Source organism: Echinops telfairi, unplaced genomic scaffold, assembly GCF_000313985.2.
Source record: "Echinops telfairi isolate 266 unplaced genomic scaffold, ASM31398v2 ScPeMD7_2;HRSCAF=8, whole genome shotgun sequence".
Taxonomy (NCBI): domain Eukaryota; kingdom Metazoa; phylum Chordata; class Mammalia; order Afrosoricida; family Tenrecidae; genus Echinops; species Echinops telfairi.
In genome coordinates this window covers 69502719-69513415 of record NW_022103898.1, presented here as the reverse complement: position 1 = coordinate 69513415, position 10697 = coordinate 69502719, and the positions used below count along the sequence as shown (strand labels likewise).

Below are 10697 nucleotides of genomic sequence, written 5' to 3'. Positions count from 1 at the left end.
AAAAAATTATACCTCAAGTTAAAAACAAAATTTTAACAGTTTTAATTCTTGATTTATCACAATGCATTTTAATATCTGGTGAGATCATCTTCTTTATCGTTTTCCTTTTTCAAATATTTCTTACTCATTTTTTTCCCTTTGTAATGAACTTTATATGTCTTCTCAGCTTGCCTGCGTGATTGAGAGACATTCCACTTTAAATATCCTTATATTCTAATGGCAGCTTTGTACGAAATTAAGCACTGTAAACAAATAAAGGAGAGAGGGGCCTGTATATATTTATATGCCATCTATATATTTTCTGGTTTGATGACTAATATCTGGAACACAAAAAAATTGCTTCTTTACTCAAATTTACACCCAAAGTTGCATATACTCAATGGCAAATTTCCTGCAAGGTATAAAATTCCTGTACCTTCTCAGTAAAGAGACCTCAGAAGGGCTGGTCCTCGTCACTGGTGCTCACCCAACTCCTCTGCCAAGTCTGCTTCTGTCCATTCCGCCACCGTATTGAGCCCAAGAACTCTCTCTAATAAGCCTATTACACACACACATGTCTCAGACTCTTAAACTAGTAACAGAGCTTAGAAATGTAATCAGATTATATGGAAGGGCATACAATGTATCTCTATGTAACAATAGAATTTACCACGGAAAAATATTTCGCTTATAATACTGATGAACAAGCTTAATTATAGGAGTACTAGACTGCTAACCACAAGGTCAGCCACTTAAAACTACCAGCTGCTCCATGGGAGAAAGAAGAGGCTTTCTATGCCTGTAAAGAGTTACAGTCTTGTAAACCTACAGAGACCGTTCTACTATGCAATGGCAGTGAGTTTAGTTCTCTGGTCGGAAGCTTAATTATAAATAGATGACACCTGTGTGGAATCAATTAAAAGCTTGATAAACTATATAAAGATTTAAATAAATGGAGAGAGTCAATATTTTCCTTGTCAGATGTTAAAGTATCATCTCTTTGAAAATTAACTATAATGCTATCTCTGAGATTCTACTTGAAACCTGAAAACAACTTTTATTCATCTCTAACCCTGGAGGTTTCGATGACAAAGGTAAAGAAACACAGGAGCTATTGTGGGATTTGTAATGTTTCTGTATAATATTTTCGTGACTTGTCCACCTTGAAAAATCAAAATAAATATTAAGGAAAAAATAGAATAATAATTATGTTCCATATAATATGTTTTGGGACAAAATGTGTCATGAAATAAAACATGACTGTATCAACCAATCAGATCTAGCAGTAAGATGCTCTGATTTATTAAGTTGGTCTTTCTAAATTAGAGCAGTTGGCCACCTATAGTATTCAATGTAGAATTAAGCCAAGAGAGAAAGAAGCACTATTACCCCAGCCCGGTTGATAATGGAGTGCTATACGGTATAGGCCTACTTCTGTCCCAAATGTTGACTAAGGTTGGGCAATCACCAGCCTTAGAGAAGTTCATTCTTGATATTTTTAAGTGCCGTAAAGTCAGCGCAGACTCATAGCTTCCCCATGCAAAACAAAGCAGTGTATGACCCAAGCCTGGGCCGCCCCCTCAATCACTGCGTTCGAGTCCATTGCTGCAGCCATTGTGACGATCCACCTCCACAGAGGGCCTTCTTTCGTGCTGACCCTCTGCTACACAGGAGGCCCTTCTCCAGAAACGAATCCCTGCTGTTAATATGTCCGAATGTCCATGAGTCTTTTCATCCTCAATTTTTTCTATTGAAAGATGATTTTAGTGGGAGTTCTTACAGCTTTTATAACAATCCATACACCAATTGCATCAAGCATATGTTAGAACACAGAATTGTTCTGTTGACAGTCCATTGTATAATTAATATTCTGCACCAATACCACAACAGAAGGGCAACACTTCTTCTTTCGTCTTCTTTATTTGGTGTCCAATTTTTGCCTAAATATTATATGATGGAAAATACCATGGCTTGGGTCAGATGCATCTTAGTTCTGAAGTGCCAGCTTTACCTTTGAATTCTTTAAAGAGCTCTTTGTAGCAGGTCAGTTTATTGTACCACGGCAGTTTGTACATTGCCCCCAGTCTTTCAAATACCAGCAGGGTCACCCATGATGGACAGGTTTCAGTGGTGCTTCCAGATTAAAACAGACTAGAAAGAAGAACACACTGATGGTGCAAACATTCTCAAGTGAAAACTTTATGAACAGCAACAAAATGAACCCTCTGGAATTGTTCCAAGAGGAGCCCTCAGATTGGAAGACCCTCAAAATACGGCTGGACAGGGCTACCTTCTCATGGCAGAGTCAGTCAGGATGACCTAGAAGCAAACTTTCCAGGATCCTCATTTGTTGAAGTAGCAAAACAAAAACAAAAGAAGAAGAAATATCTGCAAAATGTATTGTCATTCAGAAAATGGAATTTGACTCGAGGAAAAGTCGGAGTCATCAGAAGGTAAATGAAACTGATGGCTGTTGACTTGCTCGGTATTGGCGAGCTGACATGGACTGATATTGGCCATTTTTCTAACTGGTCAATAATATGCCAGAAATCAAAGAATAATTACCAAAAAGAACATTTCAAGATCAATCCTAAACTCTAATCCTGTCAATGATCAGATAATACCCACTCAGCTCCAAGTAAATTGTTTAAATGGACGCATCAAACACTAATTTCAAAGATAAAGAAATTGAAGATGGTTCCCAACTTCTGCAGTCATAAATTGATCAAACATGCAATCAAGATGCCTTGATAATCCACTTAGCCATGGTCCTAATCTGAGAACAATTTGTTCTTATGACATGGCCCTGCTCAATACTGGCCCTCATAAAGAGATCACTGAAGTTATGGGTGGTGCTGCAGTGAAATGGGGTGAAAAAATCAAATGGTACTCGGCTCTCAGAAAGAAGAGCATCAAGGCCAGGGTCTTAAGGTCTTTTCTTCAAACAAACAGCCATCTAAGTGAGCTGTCAGCTAAATCCATGTGGAAGAAGTACACCAGCCTGTGTGTGACCCAAGGATTGTAAATAATTAAAAACAATTAAATTAAAAAACAGAGAATAAAATAGTGTTAGAGCTTAAATTCTGAGCACTCAGTTTACAGAAGGCTATAGAGACAGTGACAGTATAAAATTCACTTGCAGGACACAGATAGATTAAGCCTCTTGTGAATCCTCTCTGAGTAGTCTTTCTATCAGACAGAGCGCATTGAAAAGCACTAATGCAGAAGTAGTTAGGCTAAGACGTAACACCTTCTCACTTGTTCTCCCTTTTGATTTATTTTTCATCTGATCCAGTGTTTCTGTTCAGTTTCTTTTCAGTTGAGATTTTTCTGTAACTGTTTACTCGGTTATTGTTGGGATTTTTTGTTGTGGTTTTGGTTTTTAGAATTTTTTTTTTTTTTTGCTTTTTGTTTCTTGTATATTTTCCTTTATGTGACATCTAGCATAGATAGGTCTATAGAGACAGTAACCGGGTTCATAGTTCCTTGAGGCTATGCCAGGGGAGGCTAGGGAAAATAGCTACTAATAATGAGTACAGGAAAGAAGAAAATGTGCTAAAAGTCTATTGTGGTGATTATGGCCCAACTTCTTTCAAAATGTTTAAACCGTTGAATTGCGTGATATGTGAATTATATGTCAATGAAAGTCTTTTTAAATTTTTTGAAGATGCATTGATAATTAATAGTGATTGATATGCAGAATCTGGAAACAAAGAACAAAGATTGATTATTGGAAGCATGGTGATAGAAATTATGCTGGAGATAATAACATTTTCCCAGATCAACAACGTCTTCATTGTAAATAACTTTTTTCATCAGTATAAACAGCTGAGCATATAGACCACAACAAATGGAATACACAGGAATAAATTGACTACCTCTGTAGAAAGAGGCTGTGGAAAAGTCAATATCATCAAGGCCAAAGGACAACTGCAGAACAGAGTAACCATCAATTCCTCAAATGGAAGTTCCAGTTGAAGTTGAAGAAAATTTAAACAAATCCATAAAAAAATGAATTACAACTTTGAGAATAGCCCACCTAAATTTAAAAACCATCTCAAGGATAGATTTGACACATGGAACCCTAAAGGGCAGACACCAGACAAGTTGTGGGATAACATCAACAACATTATACATGAAGAAAGCAGAAAAACTCATCAGAAAGACAAGAAAGAAAGAAAAGTCCAAAATGAAATCCAGAAGAAACTTTCAACCATGCCCTTGAATATTAGTAGCTAAAGTTAATTGAGGGAATGATGATGTAAATGAGCTGGACAAAAGATGTCAAAGGACAGTCCGTAGAAACAGAGTTAAGTATTATAAAGAAATCTCATGCTTGACAGTCCTTATTATATACTAACCAGTGTTATAGAAAGTTCAATGATAGGCTGGTGCGCAAACCAGGTTAATTGACTGGCCCAAGACAAGATAAATACAGAGTTGGCAGGAACCCATAAATCGAGCCAAGTTCAAGGAGTGCTCATCTTCCACATGCCTCACACCATCTGCAAGGAGGTGTCCCAGATTGAATTCTGGGAGACCAGGACTATGTAGGTTGTGTATGCTGTGGGAGTCAGCTAATCTATTTTCAGGAATTCAGCCTGTAGAAACCCTAGCAGAAGTGCACAACAACACATACATAAGGATGTTTGTCACAGAGTTATTAACAATAGAAAACAAGAATATAAACAACCTAAAATGGCTGTCAACTGGAAAACAGTCAAACAGAGTGTGACATATCCCTGTAATCTATCACTAAGCAGTTACTGAAAACAACATTTGGAAAGTTGTATATAGGGTAAAATAAAGTGAAAAAACATAGTTTTAGATGCATAGCTATAAATAGAACTTATTTTTGTTCTAAAAATATGACTGCATGAAAAGTGAGATTTCCGATCCATCACAAATTCAGGTATGCTTTTTAAAAGGCACTGTATCTTCTCTGTAACTCTAAACTTATCCAGCCAGCAGGTAGCTATGCCCCTGCTGTTCAGGCTAGCAGAGCAGTTGGCAGGCAGGACACACTCTACTTCCCCTCTGCTCTCTTCCTCCTGTTCGGTTCCTGTTGCCACTGCCACCAGGGGGCAACGCAGCAATAGTAGAGACAAAGACAACTGGAAATGGGCTCCTAGAAGGTTTGCACAATGCCCAAATCACATGATATCCTATTTCCCAGAACCTATGGTGGTGTTAGATGATATGTACCTGTGCAAAAAGGAGAGTCGTTTAAATGGACATTCCGACATGTATTTAATAAAACAAAGAGAATACCCCAAATGCCGCTACAGCTAATATTATTGAAGGTCATCTTTCTGATACATAGTAAGTCAAGTGGCCATTAAAGGTTCTTGCCATCCTTGCTTCCAAAGAGCTTCTGACTGTACTTCTGCCAAAATTGGTTTGTTCTTCTGGCAGTGCATGCTACTTTCATTAGTCTGCAGCAGCAGCACAACTCAATTCGTTTAATGGGACAACCGCTCTCGGGCATTTGCTCTTCCTGGCCGTTTAATACTCTCCTGTGCCCCAAATGTTCAGACTTCCACAACCACAGAGAATACGTTATTCACTCGGACCCTCAAGAGTTTGTTGTGCTGTGTTTACTTCCTTTTACCTGTTGAAAACAATTAAAGAATTCAATGGCTAGAAACAAAGCACACCTGTTGATAGTTTGTCATTTATTTCATTGTCAGATACCAGATACACTGCCAGCTGCTAAACTGGCACGTATAGACACGTGTGAAAAAATTACTATAAACAGCCATAGATTTGAACAGAAAATAAATTGGTCCAAAGGTAATTTGTAATTTTATGAAGACAATATTTATAATTGGAAATGCAGAGCAGTGTAATCCAATGTCCAGGTCCAAGAAACACAGCTGAAGTTCAAATACTAACATGCTTTATATAAGAACATAAAAACCATAATCAGCAAATACCCCAATTTAATTGAGAAAACTCTTTAATTAAGCAAGGATAATACATTATTAAAATGAACTATTTTAGTTTCAGGTTAAGAGATGCCATATTTCAATCCAGAGTGGGAGCTCACCGTTGCAAAGTGTGAGGGTGCGAGGGCTCTCCTCAAGCGGTGTGCTGGTGCTTCATGGAGGGATATTGGAATTGAGTTAACAAACAAACAAACAAACAATAAAGGTGGGGCGTATGCCACATGCCCAGGGGCTTAGAAAAAAAAAAGTTAACTGAACATCGAGAAGAACTGCATTCATTCTTGAGGGGAAAATCAGATGAGGGACTCTCTGGGATGCTCAGGCTCCAAACATTAGCCCCGATCAAACCAACCAGAAGTGACCCGGTTTCCACAGTCCGCTCAGCCTCCTGGCAGTGCCGTGTGTTGCAGCGCCGGGTCTTAGGCACTGACCTTTCAGAAGCAGCTCGGCCCGGCCTTTCTTCGAACTTGATCAGAATGAGCTCCCCAGCGAAGGTTTGGGGGAGTTGTCAAGCAGTAAATCACTTGTGCCACCCAAGAGCCCCCTGGTCTTGAAAAAGAACCATTGAAGGTATTTAACAAGAAAATGAATGTAAGGAGCCATGGTAGCTCTTTCCTGTCTTCGCATCTGTCCTCCCAACCTCACTCCTTGAGAAGTCAGCAATGGCTCGCCATCGGCCTGGAGATGGAAAGAAGCAGAGCTCGTTCCTGCTCCCCTTTCCAGATGGTGCAACCTCAGCAGGAGCTGGAGAAGTCTAGCCTTTTAGTGTTTGAAATGGTGGGTTTTTACAGTGCACTGCACATATCAGGCTCTAAATTATGGTGAGGTTTTTGTCGAGAGTGCCTGGAGGACTTTTGAATACCTGAAAATAACCAGCGATGTCACAGACCTTCTCCTAAAATTTCCCAATGGTCAGAGAAAAGACATTTTGTTGTTAGGCACCATCAAGTGGATTCTAGTTCATAGGGACCCACGTAGAACAGTAGCTCGTGCTCTGCACATAGTACCAGGAAAGACCAGGCCCTGGAAAAAGCAGCATCATTGTCAAGTCAAAGGTCCATAAACAAGAGGAAGACGCAAGGCGACTAACACAGTGACTGCCGCAGGGCAGACAGGACAGTGTTTTGTTCCTTGTTATGCATAGGGTCGCTGTGAGTCAGAACTGACTTGATGGCAGCCAGTAACAACGACATGAATAGATGCATGGATAGGCATGCCGGCTGACAGGGTATGGGAGAGAAAATAAGGATTTACCCAGGAATATACAAAGGTTTGTACGTGGGAATCTACCTTTGCTGCAAATGTATTCATGAATGTGGTGGAGCTTACAAGGGCAGGCAATTTTGTGACAGTCTCTGTGACCCTTAGTCCAGAAGAACTAGATAGTAGGCAGCTACCATTACCAATTGTTCTAAAAGGAATCACATTAAAAGGTCGTGGACAGAATAAAAGAAAAATGTGGAACTAAGCTCAAAATCATACCAGACTAAGCAGATTTGTCAGACAGAAGTCAGTGGAACCCCCAACACTATGGTACTTCCTTACAGTTCAGGTCTGGAAATGAGCTCAGTCCCATGACTCACTTTTCCATTAAATGATAGGTGATAGATAGGGCTGCTAACTACAAGGGCAGCAGTTCAAATCCACATGCTGTTAAATGGCAGGAGATGTGAGTTTCTACTTTCCAAAAACAGTTACCGTCTTGTGAACTCAGTTTCTCCTCTGTCCTAGAGAGTTGCTATGAGTCAGAATTGACGTCATGGCAGTTTCTCTCTCTTTTTTTTTTTAGATGAATGAACCGTTTGAGATAAAAGAGACAACCATTTCCAAAGGAAAAGTTCAGAAGGTTTAAGAAAAAAAAGAAATAGAGAAAAGAAGAGAAGAAAGAAAAGAAAAAGAAATAGACACAAGGAAGAATTGGGATACGTGGTTACATTGTGGGGGATGTAACAATGACATGATACAAAATATGCGTGGATTGTTTAATAGGAAACTGATCTCCTTGAAGTTCACCTAATTCATAATAAAAATTTTTTTAATCTTTATGGGAAAAATAATCTTTAAATGATGAGGGCAGGAGAAAAGACTGGGGCATACATACTGTTACATACACAATCCTGCAGTAACGGTGTCTATGGTTGCACACAGAGCTCTAATGGGACTGATGGGTAAGGTCTGCGATTAGAAGCCGCCAGCTTCTCCTTAGGGAAAGATAAGACTCTGTTCCAAAAAGAGTCACAAAGCCTCAGCAACCCTGCATAGCGTTGTTATGAGTCGGAATGAGCTTGATGGGAGTGAGTTTGGTTTTTATTTTGGGGTACAAGTAGATGCACAGATACATGGGCATGGGAGCAAGAGTGAGGTATACCCACAAAGCATGCATTTATGTTTGCAGAGGATATTTCTACATGGGTGCTTACTGATGCTGCAAATATATCCAAGAATACAGTGGAACATAGAGGGGCAAATTGATGAGAGCTTCTTAAACATAACCGGATACCTTGAGGAAATTAGTCACAGAGTTTGTGGGCTCAGAACCATCGTTTCGCAGAACACCAAACTCAATCGGCATAACACCATCCATGACATAGCTAAGATTCGACATCCCACATCGGTAAGTAGTGGCTGGGATCTTAAAAGCCCATGATCATCCATTGAAGGTGCCACTATTGATGGTTCCCTGTTCAGAGTAATCTAAAATATCAAACCCATGGAAACAATTAGTCTGATGTATTTACGAATTATATACACATGAGCCTCCACGAAGGTGAGTCCTGAAGAATTAGGGGGTGCCTGGGTGTCACTAACAAACCACTCAAAAAGTAGGTCCTAGCTAGATTAGTAAGAAAACATGGACCCAAACTCAAAACCATACACAGATGAGGCTTACGGGTAATAGACAGACTGGTGGAACTCCCAAAAGTATGGCTTTTAGTTGCCCTTCAGGTCTGGAACTGAACTCGCCACCGGAGCTCCATTTTCAGCCAAACCATGAACAAGTCTATAAGGGGATCAGAAACACTCGCGAGGTGCACACTTCTTAGACTGTCTGCCAAGTGATTGGATCGTGACAAAGTTCAGAAGGGTTCAGCAAGAAGGAAGTGATGCAGACAGGAATACTTCAATTGTACAGTGGCCTACATAATGCCTTAATTATGAACATAAACCAATAAAAGAGCATGATGTTGAAAGAAACAATGGTAAGGGGCAAGAAAACTGATAGGTGGTGTGATTATCTTTTTTCATGTAAAATCTTGTAAAGACTAAATTGTCTTGAGAGAAACTGTGTCTTGGTAGGAGTCCCAGAACTATCATTTATAAGAGGCATAAGTCGCTTTAATCAAACCCCAATTTATACTTCAACTTTATTTCCCAGGGCATCACACATAGCCCCATAAAGTACTTGAAGTACTGAGATGCTAAACTGACTGAATACAATTTAATTAATAATACAACTAGTTGAATCCTCTGTTTAAACAGTAAGAGTGTGATGGGCTGTCACTACACAAGAGAGGGCTTCAAAAAAGCTCATGGAATTAAAAGAGAATGAAATGTTTCTATGAATATTTTTTAGCTCCCTTATTTTTTAAAGAACTGGTGAGTTGCTTGTGCCTTGACAGTGACGTCCCCAAACACCGGTCTAATCTGAATAAGTGTCAGAAAGGGCATCTGCTGGTCCCACACAAGAGGATAACGAGTGGCCACCACTGCAATGAGCCTGAGGCCACAGGGCCCCATAGTCAATGCTTCTTCATTCCCAGATTACAGTGACGCCCCCCCCCAACCAAGTTCTTTCAAAAACCCACAGTCTATCAAAGCTACCCACCCCTCTTCAGTATCAATGTAATCTGAGTTCTCCCAAGAGTAAGCAGTAACTATCATCCTCAGCTCCCTGGTTAGTCAGCACTCCCCTCTTCTTCTCCACTGAATCTCAAATAACAATAAGAGCCTACCCACTTGCCCATAGCTCCTGGATGTGTTTTCATGTAAAGGCATACCCTTTTAAGAGAGAAAAAAAAATCTCTGTGACTAATCCTTCCCCTTGCTACCGCCAAATCAGTGTTTTATTAAAGTAAAACAACTAAACTTGTATAACCCTTACAATTATTGATAAAATGAAATTTTATGAGCTATGTACTCATATTTGAGGTTTACACTATTTCAATCCATAATGCACATGTATTGTGAAAGCTCATACCCATTAAAAATCTTCTGTAAACTTTCCAGATGCGTTATAATGTGAAACTGCCAAAGAGAGGAGCATTGAGTCAGCATTTCTAGGAACTCGGTGTAAAACTGTTGATACGATGACACAAGGAATTTGACAAGTAAATGTACAGCATGTGCTTTGTGACTTTTCTATTTAAAGTTTGTTGAGAACATGTTAAATTCCCAAATAAGCATTAGAGTTATTCCCAAGCACTGGTTTCTTGGGATTAAATTTATATATTTAACCCATTTATGCTTTTTAAGGATTCAAGACATATCCTAAAGAATAAACTAATCTTTAACACAAAATATAAATTTCTCTAAATTTATTTTTAATGCACTATTGTTCATGTACATGAAAAAATTGTCATGAAACCCTACCACTCATGCCAGAGGGCCCCTGTGAGTCAAACCAGACTCAGTGGCAGTGGGCTTGGTTTACTGGTTTTATCGCTCATTTGTATTTCATCCACTCCCTGGTAAGGTTCTCATTGTTCAATCCAGAAAAGATAGTAGCATTCATCGAACAGACTTGGATCCAAATCCAATAGAGAGAACCAC

General features: G+C 39.4%; 1 pseudogene; it reads right to left on the bottom strand.

Moving 5' to 3' along the window:
• The window catches only part of LOC101650628, a 23008-nt pseudogene extending 14476 nt beyond the window's left edge, over nt 1-8532 (bottom strand).
• Between the last annotated feature and the right edge of the window lie 2165 nt (nt 8533-10697).